The sequence below is a fragment of the Ictidomys tridecemlineatus genome, chromosome 11, assembly GCF_052094955.1.
Source record: "Ictidomys tridecemlineatus isolate mIctTri1 chromosome 11, mIctTri1.hap1, whole genome shotgun sequence".
In the NCBI taxonomy this organism is placed as follows: Eukaryota; Metazoa; Chordata; class Mammalia; order Rodentia; family Sciuridae; genus Ictidomys; species Ictidomys tridecemlineatus.
In genome coordinates this window covers 65,038,166-65,061,328 of record NC_135487.1, presented here as the reverse complement: position 1 = coordinate 65,061,328, position 23,163 = coordinate 65,038,166, and the positions used below count along the sequence as shown (strand labels likewise).

Here is a 23,163-nt window from a genome sequence, read left to right as displayed (position 1 = left end):
TGAGGGGGAAAGGCAGGACAGGTGACGGGAACTATATAACCCAGACCTTGAATCCAGCAGCAAGAGCTGTCTGTTTGTTTTGGGAACTTCAAATATTTCGTCATGGTTAGACGAATTGTGAGATCTTGACTGGTAAGACTAGAGAAACAAGCTGGAGGCAACTCACAAACAGCACTCCCCCGATATTTGTTCTGGATGCTGACAAAGTCATTTGTGACAGGATCACAGCCGGAATCCCTGAAGGTGTGGCTGAAAAGAAAGTGTCTACATGGACCAGTCACTATGACAAACACAAACTGCCTCTCAGAGAGGACAAAAACAGAGGGGATATTCTCATTACTGTTTAATCCAGGGAGAAGCATAGCATGGGTGAAGAATCCCAGTGTCATCTGTTTCTGAACCTGTCTGCTGTCATCATCAGATAATGAGAAGGGAGGTGGAATCTGGTCAGTAGAAGAATATCTTCCCTATTTTCCAAACTTGTTCGGATATTTGCTAAGTGACCTATAGATGAACATAACCCGTTTCTTATAAACTACCTAACCAACATTGCTTCTGTTATTTGCATTTTGCAAATTAAGCATCATCTGAAAGTATATATCCCCTTGCAAGCAGCTTTTGCTTCTCTCCACCTTTCCTGGCTCTAAAAACATTTCCCCAGTACGAGCTAGGTACTGAACTTTGAAGAAGAGTCCACTGTAATAACAGTAAAGTTTAATGATGCATAACTTTGAGAGACTGACAAATTCCCAGCCAAAGTATTGATTCTTGCAGAATTTATGAAGCACATGCTGTATTCTGTGTCATTATGGTCCATTTTTGGCTGAAAGAATCATGTAAAATAGATTTTTAAATGAGTGGTAATAGCCAGACATAAAGAAGGTATTGATGTGTGTCATGAAGGGTGAAATAGCATGCCAGATTAAGGCATATAACAAATCAAAAACAACAGTACCCTCTACCACTACAAATGTAAATTTGCATTTCCTTTTAATCACCCCTTCTATTTACCATTTTGCACATTTACAATTTGCTTTTTACTTTTCTAAAGAGCATTAAAGATGTGTAAAATTTTTGCATAGTTTCAAATACTGCTTTGGAAGATGCTAACAGTTCAGAAACTGCTTAAATTTGGCAAAGTAATTTGCCTTTTTTTTTTTTTTTGTAACTTGCTCTTACATGTAAATCGTGGCCCTTGAAAATAATGCTAAACACTAATGATCTAATCTTTATTACATGCATATAAATGGCATATGTAGTGGATCAAGATTTGGTATTTAATGGTTAATATCAAACCATAAATAGTTATCAATTTAACAATTTTTAAATAAAATAAAATTTTATTTCTTTTTCAGAGCATTAAAAATTTATTTTTCTTTATATAACTTTAAGCTAAATTCTTTTCTGTCCCCAAATGGTCTCATGGAAGATGTATCTATATCTATCTTGTTTTGAAAATGTATGGAATTTATTTCTCTGGTTCTCTGCTGACTGCTTTTGCCCTGTTCATCTTAATGCCTGCTATGAATTAGTTTCTCAAAAAACAATTGAAATGTAAGTCTCCCCCCCCCAACCCCCAGTTGACATTTGTTTTCACACGCTGGGGGAAAAGAGTGGCTTTCAAAAATAGTAATTTAAACTTTGATTTTATGCTTCACTTTAGAATACATGTTTATTAAATGCATATCTCACCGACAGAGTGATCAATACAGATTGTGTAGTACATTATAAGGAAACCATGCCTGGGATTATTAGAAAAATTAAATGCCTTTGGTTTTGCTTACTTGAGCAATATGTGAAAATTAACAGTTTAAATCCTCTCATGCATCTGGGCAGACATGGCTTTAGTGGGAACACATGGTGTCGTTACTGGGGTCTTTTTTTTTTTTTTTTTTTTTTTTTTTACTCTAAGCAAAGCTACTTTTACCTTATCTGACTAGAATTCATGTAATAAACAGCAAATTACCTGAAATCCTAATTTTGAAGACTAACATTTCTAGAAAGAGATCCACACTGAGATGGGAAGTGGAGGGGAAAGGAAATTGATGGAGTGGCTGTGGCTTTCTTTGAAAAGCAGCACTGTATTCCCATCACATTCCAGAAACCTTTTTAGAGCTGGGAAGAGAGGTCATCTAGGTCTAAGTGTGCTGGGGACCAATGGATCCCACACACAAAAATACATCTTCCCCATACTGGGAAACCCCATGAGAATCAGCTAAATCCTTCTTGGAACAGCTGCTTTTCAACAATTCAAGAGTTTATCAGACTAATAAAAAAAAGTAACTTGGCAGGAAGAAAAAGGCTGAGACTCTCAACAGACTCTTCTAGGGCCTAGTGGAGCTTGAAGAACTCTTCAAGGTCTTAGTCAATAGAGAACAGAGGAGTCTAAACTAGCACGTTTGTCTATACCACAAACAAGCTGCTCAGAGACTGGAGAGAGGTCAGTCTTCACACAGACATTTTTCCCAGGCCAAATGCAGGCAAATTCAAAAAAGATAGGCCAATTAAAGGACAGATTAAAGGTCAGAGACCAGGAAAGTGAGTCTCTACCTCCATTACAGTATTGGACAAGCAGTGCACACAAATACTGCAGTCAACCTGAGCACATTTCAACTCAGGGTATTTATTTCTGTGGGTTTTTCAAAAGGATTGTTTTTTTTTTGATCAGAGTGCTAGAAGAACTGATATATATATATTTTAAAAAAGCACCTTCATTAAATCATATTCATATCCTTTGTGTGTATTTTCTTTTTTACAGTGCTGTACATTGAAAGACTAAAACCAGAGCCTTGTACAACTCTCTATCTATAAGTCATATTCCTAATATTCCTAGTTTAAGAACCAATATTTTACAAATTTATGTACCTCAGATTTTTTTTTTTTTTTTTTAACCAGAGATTGAACCCAGGGCACTTAACCACTGAGCCACATCCTCATCCCTTTTTATATTTTATTTTGAGACAGGGTCTTGTAACTTACTTAGGGTCTTGCTAATTTGGTGAGGCTGGCTTTGAACTTTTGAGCCTCCTGCCTCAGCCTCCCCAACCACTGGGATTATAGGCCTGTGACTATCCCCAGATTCAGAAATATTTTTTATAAAGTAGTCATATTCAAAGATATTTGAAATTACAAACTGTCAATTTATACTTCAATCTTAATTTCCTGGGCTTTTTTCCCCCCAATCAGACCCAGCATTTGTTAGACACTATAGGCAGAATATACACATACGATTTGTATGTAAGTGCACATAATTGTAGCATTTGGTTCTGACAAACTAGTTTTACTAAAATGGAAGATTTAATAGATAAAATGAGGAAATATGTCAATGTAATAGCATATTAGATTTTGCAAATGAGCTATTCCTAAAGCAACACGAACTGCTTTGCTTTTATATTTCCACAATCATTTCCTCACTTGACAACTAACATTCAGAATCTGTCTTTGATCTTGGAGGACTTGTACAAATCAAAGTATAATAAATCCTTACAGTTAGTGACTCAAAGTGATACTCAGACTAAAGATGTCTTCTGACAGAGTCCTTGGCCTATTGGATATACAGACCTTCCACAAGACTTGATGTCAGAGCTAGCTACGGGCAGGTTTGGGGAAAGGCAAACTGCGATCAGGACTTTCATGGCTGCTCTGTGCCCCATTTCCCACCAAGTGTCAGGGATCCCCAAATTTTAGTTGTCATTTATTGAGAATTTATTATGTGCTACATGTCATTATATATGTTATTTTTGATCTCTACAGCAACTTGCAGGATCATTACTTTATTCCTTTTGCACAGAAAATGAGACTTGATGAATCCAAATACGCCTTCTAAGGGGCAGAGCTGGTTTTCAAACTTGGGTCTGACTTTGAAGCCCCCCACTCCTTCCCCAAACCCATGACATCATTATGTCTCACAAAGCCTGAGGCTTCCCTGTGGAGTTCACACCCAAACTTGTTCTTCCTGTTTTGACTCTTTCCAGATTCCCCTCCTGGATCTTTGACTTGGGACACTAATCTGAATATAGGCCATTTTGAATGAATGGTTGGTTTGTTTGTGTCAGTTTCAGTGCGGGGGAGGATATGGGAAGCATACAGGGTCCCACCTTATTAGCTTTTGTTATTGGAATTCTATTTACTTTTTGGAAATGATACTTTCACCCTGAGGAGTTGTTACGGGATAAATCTCAAGCAGCCTGGCATATTGTTGATCAGGCAGACAACACGACTGCCAATTTGGCCTGCTGTTAAGATTAGCCATTTGTGTTGTGAAAACTCCTGTTAGCTTCTTGGAGATACAAAGCATGTGAGAAGAAATTGTCTTTATTTTGCTTTGTGAATATCTGCCATTTGATTTTTTTTTTTCACTTTACAACATAAACTGACATCTCTTGGGCTTATAACAGAATTTTTCCATTACAAGTAAGTCCCCCAAAACACACTTGGTTGGGAGAGTGGCCCAGTGATGTGTCGAAAATCACTAGAAATCAATTTCCATTAAAGACTCAGCTCTAAAATTTACTATGTAACTTAGGGCAAGCCACTTAACCTCGAAGCCTTCAAATATAAAATGGCCATCATAAGGATCAAATGAGATCTAATGTTTACAAAAAAAAGGCTTTACAAATTGTTAAGAATTACAATATAAGGTCTCTTCTGCTCATCATTTTTAATTCAATTCATTTCTTCCCGAGCAGAAACCTCTAAATCTATGGTATTGACATGCATCTTCCATATGTGATCTATCCTTTTGACTCTTCCCTAAAAAGGGAGAACTAATACTTCTTGGATTCTCCTTGTAATTTACCTCTGCTCTGCCAACAATATATCATGAGCTTCAAACATTCTGTCCTCGGCTTTCCTACTCCTTACTAAATAACAGTTCCTCGAGTTACTAGGTAGCCAGGGTATTTATATCAAATCCTTACCCCTCCCCCCCAAAAAAGTTGCTCTTTTTGGAATTTTTCCCCTCTTCAATCAGTTAGTAGTTTATCTTTTATAATCATTGATTACTACTTCTAGGCTGTCTACTTGACACAGAGGCAGGGAGAAATAACCATAAGAGGATTGATAAATGAAGAAACCTCTCTGTTCCTTTTTTCCCATCTGCTGCTCAGGTGGGGTAACAGGTACCTCTCAAGCTCATTAATCAGATTTTTTTTTCTATCTGTGAAAAGTACCGTAGCGCCCCCTGCAGGTTACATGAGTTTCTCCTCCCACAATCTTGTTTACATATTTTTTCTTAACCCTCTCCTGAAGCTGCTGGTGCCTGAGTGTTTTTCAATAAAAATGGATTCCAGGAAGACTGCTCATTTGTGGTATTCTCTGGTGTGTTCTTATCTAATGAGGATGTTTGAAGAAAATCACTCTAATGTGGTGATTTGAATCTTGTCTGCAATTTGAGGGGAAGAATTGATCCCACTTATTTGGCTTAACAGTAACTATGAGACCATTGACAAACATGTACGGGTGAGAAATCTGAGGTCTAAAATGGCCAACTAATTTTAAGATTCTAAATCATCTTGTGGTAGGTGCAGAACCAGCATTAAGGTTTCCCAGCATCTACTCAAACATTCTTTACCTTGTTTTGACTAGTTTCTTTTCCGTATTTTCCAAGGTTTCTGTTTTGTTCTCCAGTTTCGTATCTTAAAAACCTACCCCTAATAAAAGCTACTAATGTCATCCTTTTGGCTTCAGTAGGTAACTGATGAATTAGATCTTCCAGTGTGTGACAAAGATCTGCTTCGTGATACTGATCCAATTTGTAACCACATCCTGGTGCCAGTTGCAAATCTTTTAGAGGTCAAAGGTATAATTTAGTGAGAATTAGAAAGTGCCATAAACATGGGAGAGGGCTCTTTATTTGATTGACTTGAAAGTGGCCCAAAGCAAAGCACGCAACCCTGTAATGAGCCCTGGGGTGGAAAGGCAGAAGTTGTGGGGGTTTTCTAAGTTTTATGATCTGGAAATTCTTTGAACCTTTCATTTCCTGAAATGTCATTCATTCATCCCAAAATTATTAATTGACTTTATCAACCCTGACTTCATCTTGCTTATTTCAAAATGCAGAATGTCCAATGACTCAGATCGTTTTTTTCCATCCAAGAATTGGGAGTTTATGAAAATCTATTTTGAAACTACTTAGAGGTTTGGAGCACAGTTTTGAAGGAACCAAACCAATATGCAACTTTTACATAAATCCTTGGAGAAAAATTAAAATCCTGAGATATAGTTATGTCCCATAGATCAAAATTAAAGGCATACATATTGTAGTTAGCTACAATTTCTGAGAAGCTAACTTAAGAAGATGTTTTGAAACTACTAACAAGTGGCAAGTCCTTGTACTACAAATCTATTTGTTCTGTTTAGAATTTCTTCCTGCTACGTGATTTTAAACTACTTAACAGTCTTTAATTGACATTTTACTCACTATTTCACTTGTTTCAAGTCTTTCATACCCAAGCTCTCCCAATTACAACTTGTTCATGAAGAATTACCTTAGCCTGATTTCCAAATGGCCAAATACTTTGATGTAATTTCTACTTGAATTTGTGATATTGAAGCTAGAACAGCATTTTTCAACTATCAATTATGGCCCTTCTGTAGGTTATGAAACCAATTTTGTTGATTGTGACTAGCATCAAAAAGGAAAAAAGAGAAAAGGATAGAAACTGAGCTCAAGTTTTGTTATGTGAAACTCCTTAGTTATATGTGTATTTAGAATGTAGTGTAAATTGAATTTCTCAAATGAATTGTATTCAAAATGAAAAACACTATTCTAGACTGCAGTGGATAAGACAAAGAACCCCTTCCTTCCTGCCTGTGCAAATCATTCTGTGCCTTGGTTTTCTTCTGTGTGTATGATAACTTTCAAAATAGGGTTGTTGTAAGAATTAAGTAAAAAAAATAAGTTGCTGCATGCTATCTGGTATAGTTCTAATGAACCTAGTGTTGTTATTTTAGTGAGAGTATAATGAGAATTATTTGAAATCATTTGAAATAATAGATCAAAGTACTGACACTTATCCCTTAAATCAAGTTCCCTCTTTGCAAACTTCCACCTCTCAAGCGTATAGCCCCTGGGAAGGAGAAGCTGGGCATTCCCAAGATTAGAACAAAGATGCCATTGATCAGTTTTGAATCTCAAAAGCTGGCTCCTTTGACTTCTTTTCCAAGACAATAGTCATGAAATTTGGGTTATAAGAAAGAAAAGGATTTTCTAAATTCCTTTATTTCTTCTTTAACTATTGAGAAGCTGGCCAGACAAACAATACCGGAGAGGCATAAAAGAGAGCAAGTGCAGGGAAAGTTGGGAAATTCCTCTCAGTTCCCACTGGAGTCTGGGTGGAAAACAGAGGTAGGCGAGCTTCCATTTCTCTTCTCTTCACCAGCCCCTGGTGGGGAGGTTGGTTGAGTGGGAGAGAAGCGTAGAGATGTTCTGGAGAAGATGAGGGGATTGTTGAAGGGAAAGGTCTTCTGCCTCTCCAAGGCGACTTTATAAGTTATCTCTCTAAAGATTTTTTTTTTTTTTTTTACTTAAAGAAAGATCTGAATGGATGCGCCTCTGAGTCTTGCTAAGCTCTTACACAGGGCGTTAGCTATCCAGAAGTCCTCAGTGACTGTGGAATCTTGAAGGATCTGGCTGGAAGTAGATGAAGAATGCACCTGGCAACTTTGCCATTAGCTGTAGTCTAAAGGGAACAGAGAAAGTCTCTGTAGACAAAGGTCTAGTTGAGAATTTCAGTCATGTGTTAGGGAATACATTATTGTCAGCAAAAGTAAAGATAGGGGCCACACAGCACGGGGAGATGGCCAGAGCCCTGTCAAAAGTTCAGTGAACAAAGTGAGTGTATCTTAAAGGCAGACTCCAGAAGGCCCAGGGAGGAACAAGTCACTCCTGAGATTTATCAACTCTGGGCCTAGGCCAGGCCAGGCCAGGCCAGCTTAGAGCTCATCTCATGGCCTTCAGGACTTTGCCTCCCCTAGGGTATATGAAAAGAATTTAGCCTCTTTACTTTTTCTTGTTAATTCCCTCTGGGTGGCTAAAAGCAGGATTAAGGACATGGCATCTGCCTCCATTTTGTATCCATATTCTTTGCTCTCAGTCACCCTGGATTCCAGGAACCAGGCCTGATCTCATAAACATCTTGTGATGAGTCGAAGTTACCCCCCAGGCAACAGCAACTTTCTTATCAGGGACAAGGCAGCCTGACCAATCCTGAGATAATGATGGGCAGAACACAACACATCAAGATCACCAGCTTTGGCAGCTATGCAATCCCCCTGGCCAGGCTAACCGCCCCCCACCCCATCCCACCATTGCTCCCATTTCCCTTTCTAAAAAACCTCAAAGTCATTGTTGGTCCCTTAAAGACAGAGCTAAGGACATGGGTCCCCTTCCTGGTACAGCTACACTGATTCAGGTTTCTTTCATGTTTTCCACAGTTTCCTTTTCTGTGGAGTTTTTGGAGCAAATGGCCAGACCTGATTTGTTGGATCCCCAGAGTCAGGCCTCAGGCCTAGGGTTCTGGTAAGTGTTACACATGCCTCAATCATCCACGTAAATCTAGGTGATGAGGGCAGAGGGACAGAAACCTGATAAGTTTTTTTTCCTGACTCATCAAAGCAGAAAATATGTTGCATAAAATAAGAATGAATCAATAATTTAACCGAAATGACTTCTGTGCTACTTGGTGGGTGTGGGGTTGTGAAGAATAAGCTCCATCAGTTGAAAAGAAATAAACTCCATGTCTTTGTACACCTGAGCATGGTGTGACTCTATTTATGATACTTATAATTTGCCTCAGTCTTCATTCATATTATGGAGTATTTTGAGTAATAACATTTTGTTTTGTTAACATTTTGTTTTATTTTGTTTTTGTGCTGAGGATTGAACTCAGGGACACTTTACTATTGAGCTATATCCCCAGCCTGTTTTTTTTTTTTTTTTTTTTTAATTTTGAGAGGGGTCTCACCACATTGCTGAGGCTGACCTTGAACGTGAAATCCTCCTTCCTCAGCCTCTGGTGTCACTGGGATTACAAAAGTGTGCCACCTGCCCAGCTTGAATAATAACTCATTAGATACAAATTAGCAACAATATAATTTTAAAGTCTCTACCTAATATCCTCAGGTATTGAGCCAACCTTAAATGAATATTCAAAAAGGAAAAAAAAAGGGGGAAGCCAGCCTCTGGGTTTACCAGATCCATAGTGCTGGGCAGGAAAAGAATGGTAAAATTTTAAAGTTCACAGAGAATTTTTCTGCTGTGCTAGTCACAAATCAAATTCAACTATAATTTTTGAATCTTAAGCTTTAAAGGTTTTTCCCTTTCTTGTAACTATAGGCCAGGTGATAGTGGTTAACATGAAACAAGAAAAGGTGTAGGAAGAGGGATCTTCTATTTTTGTAGGTACCAATCTGTGCAGAGCTATTCTCCCCTGTAAACAGTAGTAGGAGAAAAAGCTGTTAAGGCATGTTCAAGTCAAGAAGGACAGAGGACTCACTGGCTGCCTGGGTTGACCCACCATCATACAGGGATGGCCAGAGCCATGTCAGTGTCTGATTGCTCTTCCCATAGCACAGAAGACAGGCTGGCATAGTGGAGAGAATTTTTGTTTGTTTGTTTTGGTGCCAGGAATTGAACCCTGGGGCTTTAACCACTGACCCACATCCCCAGCCCTTTTTGTTACTTTTTGAGACAGGGTCTCACTAAGTTGTTTAAGTCTTTACTAAATTGCTGAGGCTGGCTTTGAACTTGTGATCCTCCTGCTTCAGCCTCTGGAGCTGCTTGGATTTTAGGAGTGTGCCAGGATGGTGCCCAGTGAGAATTGGTCTTTATTGATAGTGGGGTTGGAACTTTTTTTTCCAATTAGATAAAACTAGCTTCTCTCCAGGTCCAGCATTACCATTATTAGCTACATGGATTTGGGCAAATTACTTAATCTTTCTAACCTTAGTCTCCTGTTATGAGAAATGGGTTAACAACTTCAGCTTATTATAAGACAGGCAGTTGAAATTTAAACAATTCCTATAAAGCACAGATCTCAGTTTCTAGAACTTAGAAGTTCATTAGAAGTCAGATTATTTTATCTTCCTGGGCAGTTTGAATTCTGCTGCTGATATGATGTTGAGTAAAAAGTTTGCTTTTTGAAACTCCATTTCTATGTGGAAAGTAGAACTATGCTTAGGGATTAGCTCAGTGGTCTAGCCTTTGCTTACCTTGCACAAGACTTGGGTTACATTTCAATCACCACAGGAAGAATAAGTGGGTCTAACTCACATTATATGAGATGCTTTAGATATTATTTAAAAAGACATGCAGAGCTCTCTTCTTTATCCTCTTCCTCCCTCTTATCTTCTGGTCAATATGAAAGATATTATGAGAGGGAACAAGTGATGCATTTTAGCCTGTGTCTTTGTAGCATATCCAGCTTCTTGGAGAGGAGCAAGACTGAGATGACAATAAGTGATAAAAAAAAAAAAAAGCAGATAGATGAAAATCTGATAGAGCCAGGCTTGGTGGCATGCCTATGATCCTAGATACTCAGAAGGTTGAGGCAAACTGAGTCAGAAGTTCAAGACCAGCCGAACAATTTAGTGAGGTCCTGTCTTAAAAAAAAAAAATAAATAAATAAATAAAATAAAATTTGAAAAAAGACTGGAGATTTTACTTAGTAGTAGAGAATTTGCCTAGCATTTGGTCTAGCATTTGCTTACCTTGCCTAGCATGCCTGAGGCCCTGGGTTTGATTCTCAGCATTGAAAAAAAAAAAAAAAAGAAAGAAAGAAAGAAAGAAAGAGCATCATGTGAAGTGAAATAAAGAGTTATTGCAGAATTAGAAATGAGAATCCTGCTGACCTCCAGGCCATTTGATACATCACTGTCAGAGTTATGTTACTAAAAATTGTGATCTTGCTTTTTAAAAATGCAGTGGCTTACCATTGCTTCCCACAGAAAGTCTAATTGCATCAAAGGCCACCTCTGATAGGGTTTTGGCCTCCTCTCCAGGATTATTGGCAGTTGTCCCCCCAAGTGTGCCCTTCCTAGTGGGGAAGGAGGGAAAGAAATTAATAAGAAAGTTATTATTGAAATAGAGTTGGCAGGGCTTAGGCAACTTGGCAAAAAATTAATTTCAGGTGGAGGAAGGAGAGTGATGAAATGAGAGAAAGAGAAGTCACAGATGACAGTAAGCTTTTTCTTTTTACCAGATAGTAAATTAATTCTGGCAGCAGTGAGTACAGAAAAATGCAAGCATCCCCTGACTTGACGGTCGTCAATTCTAACAACTGATGATAACATGCATCATAAATATTATAGCAGGAAAAAAAAAGAAGCATTGTTCATATGACACATTTTTATTTTAAAAACAGGTATGGAAAACTTTTACTATTTTCTTCATTCAATAAATAATGTTTGAGAACCCAATGCCTGCTTGGCATTCTAGAAGCTGAAGATACAACAGAATAAAATAAAATCCCTTCCTTCCTATGACTTACTTTCTAGCTGAAGGAGTCAGAAAACAAATATACTAAATTGCTTAATTCTGCAGCATGCTGGTAGATGATACAGGCAATGGCTACAAGATATAGAGGGAAAAGAGAAATCAGGGTTGCCAACTGGGTAAGGTAGAGGCTGGCATTTGGAACAGGTAGGTTGGAGAGCCAGGCGTGGTGGCACATGTCTATAATCCTAGTGGAGGTTGAGGCAGAAGGATTTGCAAGTTTGAAGTCAGCCTTAGCAATTTAGAAGACTATCAGCAACTTGGTGAGACCCTGTATTTTATTTTGATAATAAAAAAGGATTGGGGATATAACTCAGTGGTCAAGCATTCCAGGTTTAATCTCCAGGACAATAAAAATAAAAAAAAGATAAAAAATAGGAAGGAGGGAAGGAAGGAAGATGTTTTAGTTTTTTCAATAAAAAGTAAAGAATAAAGAAATAAAGAGTTAAGAATAAAGAAATAAAGAGTAAAGAATCCAACCAAAACAATTTTAGAGGATGAAAAGTTTATTTGAGAGCTCACAGTTTCAGAGGACTTTAGTCCATAGAAGGCCGGCTCCATTCCCCACAGATTGAGGTGAGGCAGGACATCATAGTGGAGGGAATCAGCTCACATCATGATCAGAGAGCAAAGAGAGAAAGACTTCACACTCCAGATACAAAATAAATACCTTGTAGCCACACCCTCCATGAACCACTTTCTCCAGCCACACCCCATCTGCCTCTAGCCACCTCCCAGTTAATCCCATCAGGGAATCCATTCACTGATTAGGTTAAGTCTGGCCAGATCATTTCTCCTCCAAACCTTCTTACATTGTCTCACACATGAGCTTTTGGGGAACACTTCATATCCAAACCATAACAGAAAAGGAGCAAGTTGTTTTTTGAGAGTAGATCACTGAGAAGACAACATATAAGAGAATGACTTGAAGGAAGGGGAGCAAGGAGCCCTGTGATTCTCTAAGAAAGACTGTCCCGAAAAGGGAGAAGAGCTGGTGTGAATATTCTCTGGTGGAAGCATGCCTGATGCATACAGAACTCTCAATTGTCCTGTGAAGTTGAAACCTAGCAAGGAGAGGGGGATGAGTTCAGAAGGCGTTGGGGAGAGAGGTGGCAAAAGGAAGGGCTTCCAGAACACTGTGAGGAATTCTGCCTTTGTTCTGAGGAAAATGGAGACCATCCTTGGGTTCCTGGTAGATTTCTAAAGGACATTGTTGATAGCATCTTGCAAACAAACAGTATGGGGTCGAGGCCAGGAGCAGGGAGATGAATTGAACTGAGGAGGCAATTGCAGGAATCCAGTGAAAAATGTGGCTGATTCCAGGTAGGGTGGCAGCAGAGGAGCTAGTGAGAAGTGATCAGAAATAAATGTGCATTTTCAACAGGAAAACAGGAAAAAAATAAGACAATATATTGTCAGTCCATTCAGGGTGCTATAGCAAAATACCACAAACTGGTGGCTTATAAATGAAGCAGATCTACTTGTTACCATCTTGGAGGCGGGGCCGTCCAGGATGAGGGCTGGCATAGTCACTGTCTGGTGAGGGTTGCTTCTTCACAGGTGGCTTCCTCTTGGGCCTCTTTTATAAGGATGTGAGGATTTCAACCTAAGAATCTTTTTTTTTTTTTTTTTTGCTTTGGTATGGGGGATTGAACCCAGGGATGCTTAACCAAAGAGCCACATCCTCAGCTCTTTTTTAAATATTTTATTTACAGACAGGGTCTCACTTGTGTAGGGCTTCCCTAATTTGCTGGCTTTGAACTCATGATCTTCCCAGGACTACAAGCATGCACCACCACGACATAAGAACATTGAGGAGACACAAATGTTTAGACTATTGCATGTTTCATAGCTCTGTGGTCACAAGAGCTAGGGGAATACAGTCCTACTCACTATATCCCCTTTAGTTCCTTGTGTGTGTGTGTGTGTGTGTGTGTGTGTGTGTGTGTGTGTGTTGCTAGAGATTTAACCCAGAACCTCACCATGCTAGGCAAACACTCTACCACTGAACCATACACGCAGCTCTTATATCCCTTTTCTTGAAAGTCAAATAAACATTAGCTTATAATTAAGGCTTTGTCATAATCACAAAACCAAAAACAAAATAAGAAGTCTTCAATGATTTCCAATCCAGCTTATTACATACCTGTTAGATAGCATAAACTGCTGTTAATAGACATCTATTAAGATTTCAAACCAGCAAGAGCGTTGGCATTACTCAAGAGTCTGAGTTAGGAGGATTGCAAGATTAAGGCCAGGCTGGGCCATTTAGTGAGAACCTGTCTCAAAATAAAAAGTAATAAGGGCTGGGGATGTAGCTCAGTGGAAGAGCACTTGCCAAGCATATGCTAAGGCCCTGGGTTCAATCCCTAGTACTGGAAAAAATTCAATCTCTGTAACTCCTTCTCTACCCCTTTGCAAAGAAAAGATTTCCAAGTATACCAGTTTTCCATAGAACAGTGTAAAAGTTTTTGAATTAGAGAAATATGATCTTTATAACCAGTGTTATTTGCTGAGAAATAATTATTATAAAATCTGAATACTTCATTGCTGAGTTTCGAATATTCTTTATGTATTTCTACTCAGCCTTGGGGTATTATTATGTGGCTATTAATGAGGAATTCAATTGCAGTAATGCCACAATTCTACTTATTGAATTGATAATCAAAATATTAGGCCACTGTATTCTGGGATTTTATGCTTCTTCCAAGGGTGGAAATGTTATACAAGTGTTATTGACCCTTCTACTCTGAAAACGTCTTGCAAATTAAGGCCTAAATGCTTAAATTATATCCTTACCCTTGCATGGGTTTGAAAAGTTGGTTCTAGATGAGAACACCCTTTTATCCTCCACCGCAGCGATGCAAGTCAGCTGTAACCAAGCCTCGCCTAACAGTGAGAGAATATTCAGAAGCATGCCCAGTTAATTGAAACTACAGGGGGCATTAAGTAGGCAAAGTGTTATTACTCAGTTTAAAATGTGTCTGGGATATCAGAATTACCATTCCCTACTCCTGCAGAAGGCCACAACTGCTAGGCCCCTGGCTTATCCCACTTGTGCTCTGGGGACTCAGATGACTACACACATTACCAGCTTGGAGAACTGAGGCTACCATTGGGAATGGAAAAGTCTGATGGTTTCCAAACCTGTGGGAAGGAGTGAGAACCCTCAGTCATGGCATGAATGTATTACAAAGTAGTCTTCAAAGTCAGCCATTTTTAAAAATTTCCCTTAAAGAGTCATTTAAGTTGCAAAGTCTAGTTTCTTTTATTTAGGACCTTTTAAGTCTTAGGTAAGTTATTCATGCTTTATTCTAAGATATTTTGAAAAGTTATTACTAAGAGTGTACCGATTAATTTTTAAATGAGATCATTTGCTATATTTGATCTTTTCTTATTTGAACTTAAATCAGTTTATTATAATTTCTGGAAAGCAAATAGTCTATATTTGCCATCTGTGAGTTTGTCTCTTACTTAGAATGAAGTGTTTGCAAAAGTGGGTGTTTGAAGAGGCCAGAGTTCAAGATTTCTGTAGGAAGGTGTTAGTGAGATCTTGGAATACACTGGTAGAGTCTAAATTGAGTGTTCTTTTAATCTTCCCACTAGTAGTTGCAATCTGGTACATAGCCCACATCCAAGACCTGGCCTAACTAAGGAAAAATACCTATTTCAACATTGGTCACTTTGTGGTTATTGGGACAGAAAAATCAGGCTGTAAATATTAGATAATAAGAAGGAGCCATAATGCAACACAAACATCTGATCATCAGATTTCTATACCTTCTCCTACTGACCCAAAGAAATACATGATCTTTTTTTATAAGGTGCCAAAAAGGCCCTATGAAATTATTCACATGGGTTCCTTTATGTTATGTTAGTTGTTCCTCCCTCCAAATTGTGAGTTTCCATAGAGCAGGCATGACACATCACTCTTCTCTATGCTTCCATGGTGGATAAGACCTGTTGGTGTGATCGTTCATTGATTTTATATAACTAAAGTGTATAACTCAACTTTTAAAATTACACTTTATGCAGGTACACATGTTCCTGGAGTTATATTGGAGTCACTTGTGTTACTAATAAACCCCTCATAAAGTAAAAAAAAAAAAAAATCCCAAATTTTTCAAAAGTTGGGGACTATATGGGGCTGAGGATATATTCAGTTAATAGAGTGTTTGCCTTGCATGCACTAAGGCCCTGGGTTTAATTCCCAGCAAAAAACAAAAGTTGGGGACTGTATTTTTTTCTCCTTTATTGCCACTCTTGTCCTTCAGCTGCCACTACTTTTCTCTTGATTATTCATAATTTTCTATTTGTTTTCTTCCAACAAAAGCAAAAGTATTGTTAGACTAAAAATTGATTCACATATTTCTCTCTCTCTTTGAAACCCTCCAATGTCTTCCTGTTGCCAGCCAGCCAAGGGCTAAATGTGTGAACTGTGAGCATTTGAGCACAGGAAGAGACGATGGCACTTATGACACTGATGGCACTGATGTTGCTGCTCTGACTGGACTGTGTGATCCTTCAATCCCACACAGCACCTGAGATGGGAGTGGCTTTCTGAGATGTCAGTCATTCTGCTAACCAAAGACATCACCAAGCGACCCCCTGAAACTTGCCTTATTTCAACCCAAATAAGGCAAGGGATTTGTTTCCCAAATCCCTTGCCTTATTTGGGTTGAACTTTCTCGAATGTCTTCCCCTAAATAAATAGGACAATTTCGGGGGTGCTCTCTTTTTCTTTTGTCTGCCTCTCTTGCTTCCCTTGTGGGAGCTGGGGCTGAGGAGCCATCACTGGACCCCAAGAAAAAGGTACTTTCTGTCTCTCTGTGATTATTCAGTGCCAACCCGATTCACCTGCAGTGACCCTGACTGATTTAGTCGCATGTCATGGGCATCTTCCCCCTTTTTCTGAGAACAAAATCTGAGTATATCCAAATTTCTTACCAGGGTACCAGTCCCTGTTAGATTTGGGCTCTGTTTTCCACCTTCTTCTTGGGTTCTTAGCACCTTTGTGTAGGCTATCCCTTGTGCCTGGAATGTCCTAATTCTTGGTATCCTCTTGATTTGTGCGAACAGCTCATTTTCTTCCAAAGGTCTCTGTTTTGCCTTCTCTGATCACCCTACCTAAAGCTGGTTACCTCTGTTAGTCTCTTTATAAAGACATTTATACATTTATTTCATAGCACTTGGCTAGAAACTGTGATTATCTCTCTATATTTATTTGTCTTTATTCCCTATGAGAGAAGAGACTATGACAATCTTGCTTGACATCAGATCTTCAGAGCCTAATCAAATATCTGTCATGCATTAAGTATTCAATATATATTTCTTTAAAAGAATTATGGCAGCAGAGTCTGGTGGCTCATGCCTACAAACCCAACAACTGGAGACAATTGAGATGGCAAGTTCAAGGCCAGCCTCAACAACTTGGTGAGATCCTGTCTTTTTTTTTTTTTTTCCCTTCGGTGCTGGTGATTAAACCAAGCTCCCTGTGCATGCCAGGCAAGCACTCTACCAACTGAAATACATTCCCTGTCCAAGATCCTGTCTTAAAAGGAAAAATGAAAAGAACTGGGGGTGTAACTCAGTGGTAGGAACCCCACCCTCCCTGGGTTGAACTCCCAGTTCTGCAAGAAAAAAAATTAAGGCAAAGACCTAAAATATTTTATTATTATTATTATTATTATTATTTTTACTAAATAGGTTTTTAAGACTTGTCAAAAGTCATCTTGGGCATTATGGTATACTCTGGAAATAGGAAATCTGAAGTAACCTCTTTAACTTCAACTCCACTTTTCTTATTTTTCAGATGGAGAAACAGAATTATAAAAACTAAATGACCCTCTGTTGTTATTGAAGCTAGTTAGCAGCATAGCCAGAATTAGAATTTCTACTCTGAAGTTTATTTTGCTATGCCACTTGTTTGGCTGAACAGTGCCTACTAGATTAGAGTCACCTGCAATCTGTAGTTTTAGAATCTCAAAAATAAAACACTAAGTTCTGAGGAAAGGCATGTAACAGTAATTGTACAATTTTGGGGATTTGCCTTTAAAAGGAAGCACTATGCCTTTTTCCCTTTTCACAGATGGCTACAACTAGAGCAGTCATATTGGGTCCCTGAAATGAAATCACATATATTGAAAATGTAGGATAAAAAGAAAGAAGTGAGCCCAGTTCAAAGGCACACACCTGTAATCTCAGCTACCTGGGAGGCTGAGGCAGGAAGATTCCAAGTTCAAGGCCAACCTGAACAATTTAGCCTGACCCTGTCTCAGGATAAAATTTATTAAAAGACCTGGGGATGTAGCTCAGTGGTAGAGTGCTAGCCTAGATCAGTCTCCAGTACCAGACACACACGCACACGCACAAACAAAAAAAAAAAAAAGAAAGAAAGAAAGAAAGAAAAAAGAGAAAGAAAGAAAGAAAAGAAAAAGAAAAGGAAACAGAGGAGAAAAAGGAGACAACTAGCATTAACAAAACCCTGGTGAATTAAAAAAAAAAATAGGTTCACACCACACCAAGTACACACCTAGTAAGGATAAAATATTTTTGTTTTGTGTTTTAAACTCAGGGTCACTTTACTACTGAGTTACATGTCCCCAACCTTTTATACTTTTTATTTTGAAACAGTATCTTGCTAAGTTGCTGAGGGTCTCCCTCAGATGTTGAGTCTGGCCTCGAATTTGTGATCCTCCTACCTCATCCTCCTGATTAACTGGGATTATAGGCATGTGCTATTATGCCTGGTGATAAAATACTTTTTATTAGAAATGGTGATTCTGTAAGTTCTAATTCACAATTTTAAAAAGCACAGATGTATGTGTTTCTGGCATAAGCATGATGTTTTTTCTAATTATATACATATATAAACATATAATAAACACACACACACATATACACACACATATACATATTCATGCCAAACTTTCCAAATATATATAATGGATACATGTATTCCATAAATTAAAAAGAGTAATTTGAAAATATAATAAAAACATATCATAGGATTTGAAATGCTTTTTGTGTTTGACGAATATTTCTCAAAAATAAAAAAGTTTTCTTTATTTAAAATGCATGGTGATTTTGTGTATGTGTGTGTGTGTGTGTGTGTGTGTGTGTGTGTACAGTTACCCTAAACTTACACAGTATCAGCCTACTGGAAAGCTTATTGTTTTCAGCAATGACAGAAAAATAATTGTGTTGTAATTTAAAGATAAAGTATGTTTATGCAAAGCCTACCTCAATGCCTTGCACACAGTGGGTTCTCATTAAACATTTGGCTACACAAATGTCAGAGGATTGTATTCCTGCATGGTGCACAATTGCATGGGCTCCCATTTTATCAATATACTGTGTTTATAGAAAAGACCAATTAAAATAGCTCAACAAAAGAGCTCAAAGAATTCTGTCTGTAAATTTGATCATGTGCATTAAAAAAACGAAACCAAAGAAAACAAACAAATGAAGAACCAACAAGAAGAAAAATCTGAGATCATGGAAACCAAGAGAGTTTCTAAGAGTCAGAATAGATTCTGCAGGGAGAGAGAACAGAAGTTGTGGCTGCTGATTCCCCATTTCAGGGCTTTGTTTTAGCTGACCACACTTCCTCTCTTCGTAGAGAAAATCAATGCAAAATGAAATTATCTGTACTCATCTCTGGTAAATAAATAGCAGAAATCTTTCTTGTTTCAAGACGTCAATGTGAAATGATTATTCATATGAAGAATTTGGTTTGTTTTTCTGGACGCCTCTTCAATTTCCATTTTGCCAATTGTTAAAAAAAAAGAAGGAAAAAAAAAGAAAAGAAAAAGTAAAAAGAAAAATATTTTCATAAAGTGAGTAAACAACAAGTGCAGAAGCCAAAGGTAAAAATTAAAAAATTATTTAGAGGAAATTTCACTCAAATGTAGGTTGGTCATATTATTCAGAAACAACAAATGTTTGCATGTTTATTCAAATCTCTAATTTAAAAAGGAAATTGAAAGTAATTAAAAATGTAAGGGAGATGAGCAGCAAAGATAGCAATTTTCAGGTGGATGCCTATATTTAGCAGCTAAACGTATCACCCTTAAATTGCACATCTGAGATTTATGTGCTTACATCTGTGCACATATCCAATCTGTATAAATATGACTCTGTTTACAATGTTTTCATGTGCAGTTAGGAAATTCTTCAAATTATGTCTGAAAGTATACTTAGAATGTCCATGATGACATTGTTACATGATGAAATGTTAGGCTTTTTCTGGGTATTATCTACCCTGTCTGTCTGATTTGTCTTTAGATTTCAAACCTACATTGCAGGAACTGTATCTAATTCAGTGTTCTTGGCACCATCAGGCATGCTGCTTGTACCAAATAGCGGTTTATCATCATTGAGTGCCTTCAAGTAAACAGTACATAATTCCATTTGCCAAAATCCTACCATGCATTTATGTGCTGCTTTCAAAAACACGAAATCCCAAGTAAATCATGTAAGCATGGTGTGCTGTCCACTTTTGGTCTGTTGGGCTCTCTCCTCTATTTTTATTCTTCCAGGGTGACTTTTCTTTCCACTTCCCCTTTTCTTATTTCTAAATAAAACCACTTTTTCTAAATTTTTGATTTTTTGAAAAGATAAGTTTTAAATCTTAGAGAAAAGGCTGAAAAAAAAAAAAGAAAAAGAACACATGCACACGCTCACACGCACACACTTGAAGGGTCACATCATTGCAGAGCAATAACCCAAAGATAGAGGCATTCAACTATGGAATGGTTAACAACAGATCTTTAATTTTAAAGAAAGCTGGAAAACCAAAGAGATATTTTAAAAAATTTTAAATCATTCTCACATCTTCCTTTGTTGCTTCTGTTCAGTTCTTTCAAAGAATCTTGACAGCTCTGGGAAAACAAAACCCTTCAACATTTCTTGAAGCTTAGAGTCTCAGTCCTCAGAAAAGAACCCTTTCTACATTGTACACACTTAAAGCAGACTTGGACGAAAGTGCTAAACAACAACTCAGTAGCAGCTATTTCAAGCCATATAAGATTCATCCAGAGATGCCAAAAAGCTTAGAACCAGCAAGCTCTGATTGTGGGTTAAGAAAAGAGGGGGGAAAGAAAGAGAAGGTACTTAAATGTATGCTCTTGTCGTTGAAACAAACAAAAAAAATCACAATATTCATCCCATGTTTGAATTAATAAAGAATCTTTAAAAATAACTTGCATTTGATTCTGTAACCTTTGAACACACTTTAAAGAACAGTGGCGTTATTCTGCTCTTACCAACTGCTGAATATTCTCAGGCATGAACCATGCAAAGCATCTCTAAGATGGGATGTGATTCCCAGAATCACAGATTTATACAAGTGGAAAGGTCAGTGAGAGGTAGGAAGAGACTGAATAGTGCAAAAAGTCAGAAGCCAGAAGGCATTTGCCTCCAGCTCTAATGAAGTCTATTTGGATAAACCGTTTCACCTCCAAGACTGGCTTCTCTTATGTGAAAAATTGGAACAGAATTATTTGTTCTATCTTTGCTCAAAGTTGTGTAGATGCAATGAGAAATGGGAATGTGCTTTGAATCTGGTAAATCATGCTACAGATAAAAGGTATTGTCTTCTAATACAGCTTATAATCAGCCGATAAGGAAAATGAAGTCCATTGTGACTAGGTGATGCAAACATTGTAATGGGCGGGAGGGAGGACCAGAATTCTGGGTTAGGAGGTTCTGTAACCATAGATTTTCATCACATGTCCAGAGTGAGGCTTTAGCTGGAGAATCCATGGTTTGAGAGAAGCCCAAGTGTTTCCCTTCTTTTCTTTATTTATATCATGATTTTCTTTTAGTCTAGAAAGTAGTCATCACCCATAGGAATGAGCAAAGACATTCTGCAATGCCTGAAACAAGAGTCCCCAGCTAGTATTCCTTAGGCTCCTAGTATGAGGTTGGTATTGTCTTCTAATACAGCTCATAATCAGCAGAGGGACAATGGGGTTGGATATGGGATTAATTCCAAAAGAATGAACACTAATCTCTGTGATAGAATAAATTATATAGTTTACGAACATTTTTATTACTATGCTTAAATGTATGTAGCTGCTTGCCATGTGTATATTCTAACAAAAGGTTGTTCAGATAGAATTCACAAAGTGAATTCTGGAATTTAGAGGACATTTTGGTGTTTTATTTTCTTTGAAATTAAAGGATACTATGCTGGGCGTGGTGGGGGAAACCTGTAACCCCCATGACTTGGGAAGCTGAGGCAGGAGGATCTCAAGTTTGAGGCCAGCCTGGGCAATACAGCCAGACTCTGTCTCAAAATAACAAATAAAAAGGGTTGGGAATATAGCTCAGTGGCAGATAGTCTCTCAGTTCAATTTCCAGTACCACTCAAAAATTATTTTTAAATAAAAATTATCAAAGGCACCAAAAACATTCATTGGAGAAAAGATAGCCTCTTCAACGAACGGTGCTGGGAAAACTGCAAATCTACATGAAGCAAAATGAAATTAAAACCCTATCTTTCACCCTGCACAAAACTCAACTCAAAGTGGATCAAAGACTTAGGCACTAGAACAGAAAGCCGGCACCTAATAGAAGAAAAAGTAGGCCCCAATCTTCACCATGTCTCTTAGGAGCTGACTTCCCTAACAAGACTGTAAAGCACAGGAAATAAAATCAAGAGTCAATAAATGGGATGGATTCAAACTAAAAAGCTTCTTCTCAGCAAAGGAAACAATCAATAATGTGAAGAGAGAGCCTACAGAATGGGAGAAAAGCTGGGCACAGTGGTGCATGCTTATAATTCTAGAGGCTCAGGAGGCTGAAGCAGGAGGATTGCTAGTTCAAAGCCAGCCTCAGTAACTTAGTGAGGCACTAAGAAACTCCGCTAGACCCTGTCTCTAAAAAAAAATATAAAAAAGGGCTGGGGATGTGGCTCAGTTGTTAAGCATCCTTGGGTTTTATCACCCCCAATAAAAAGAATGGGAGAAAATCTTTACCCCCCACACCTCAGATAGAGCATTAATCTCCAGGATATATAAATAACTCAAAAAACTCAAAAAGAACAAATAACTCAGTCAATAAATGGGCTAAGGAACTGAACAGACACTTACTTCATAGAAGAAGAAATACAATCGATCAACAAATATATGAAAACATGTTCAACACCTCTAGCAATTAGAGAAATGCAAATCAAAACTACTCTAAGATTTCACCTTACTCCAGTCAGAATGGCAATTATCAAGACTATCAGCAACAATAAGTGTTGGTGAGGATGTGGGGGAAAAGATACACCCATAAATTGCTGGTGGGACTGCAAATAGATGTAACCATTATGGAAAACAGTATGGAAATTCCTCCTTACTGGAAGAATGGAACCACCATTTGAGCCAGCTACCCCACTCCTCAGTTTATACCCAGAGGACTTAAAATCAGCATACTACAGTGATGCAGCCACATCAATTTTTATAGCTCAATTAACAATAGCTAAACTATGGAACCAACCTAGAGAACCTTCAACAGATGAATGGACAAAGAAAATGTGGTACATATACACAGTGGAATATTACCCAGTCTTAAAGAAGAATAAAATCATGGCGTTTACAGGTAAATGGATGAAGCTGGAGGTTATCACGCTAAATAAAATAAGCCAATCTCCCAAAATGAAAGGCCAAATGTTTTCCAAA

General features: G+C 38.0%; 1 protein-coding gene across 2 annotated transcripts in view; it reads right to left on the bottom strand.

The window, feature by feature from the left end:
- The window catches only part of Adgrl2 (adhesion G protein-coupled receptor L2), a 619,253-nt gene that overhangs the window by 393,226 nt on the left and 202,864 nt on the right, over positions 1-23,163 (bottom strand). The window lies entirely within an intron of this gene.